Source organism: Penaeus monodon, chromosome 21 (assembly GCF_015228065.2).
Source record: "Penaeus monodon isolate SGIC_2016 chromosome 21, NSTDA_Pmon_1, whole genome shotgun sequence".
Classification (NCBI taxonomy): Eukaryota; Metazoa; Arthropoda; class Malacostraca; order Decapoda; family Penaeidae; genus Penaeus; species Penaeus monodon.
This window is the reverse complement of record NC_051406.1, coordinates 38,858,060-38,859,035: the sequence shown is the minus strand read 5'-3', so window position 1 is coordinate 38,859,035 and position 976 is coordinate 38,858,060.

Here is a 976-nt window from a genome sequence, read left to right as displayed (position 1 = left end):
AGCCTAAAAGAATTCACATAATCAGTCATTCAAAATAAAATTACAATATGTGGAGAAAATACACTTTAAAAACAGTGGTCATGGGTAAATAGCACAGACTTCTATGATTCATGAAATGTGGTACCTGAAGCTGCCTACAGCCTGAAGTTTATCCCTTGAATTGTATATCTTTTTTTAAAATCATTATTATCTAGTCATTTTCTTATCTACAGTCATATATGCTTCAAAAGATTGGTGTGACAAGCCAAAATGACCATTAACTGTACCTCCACTAGGCTCAAATTTCTGCGCTAAACCTTTTGAGGTAGTGTTTGGCGGGCCATTCTCAACTCTCAGAGCCGCAGAAAATGTGCACGTGTCTACATGAAAACTTCCACTGGAGATACAACTACTGTTTATTTAAATACCCGTTTTGTAGTTCAACATATGATACAGATTCCTCGCAAAACCAAGTGGCCAGAGATGCGAAAAAAACACACACACAAGTGGAAATTGCGAACTTGGGGAGGAGAGAATTTTCTTTCTTTTTTTTTCGTTACTCTGTTCGTTCGTTCTCAACCATAAACAAACACGCATGCACACAAACATACATCGCATACAAGCACGCACGCATGTCTGGCCACTGACATGATAAAAAAGCGCGCACGTTGGCCCATGGTATCCTCGCCTTTCCATTATCTATAAAAAAGGGAAAACGAAAGATAAGAAAAACTGGGGAGTCACCAAACTAGTCGAGGGTCACAAGTGGTTTGCGGAGCCTGCTCCTACGTTGACCATTGAGGGGAGAGTGAGGGGGAAGGGAGGGGGAGAGTGAGGGGAAGGGAGAGGGGAGTGTGAGGGGAAGGGAGAGGGGAGAGTGAGGGGGAAGGGAGAGGGGAGTGTGAGGGGAAAAGAAAAAGATTAACAGAGTAAATCATATCTTACAGCTCGAACATAGGGAGGTTCCGAACTCCGGGTGGGGCGTGCCTTGAGGGAG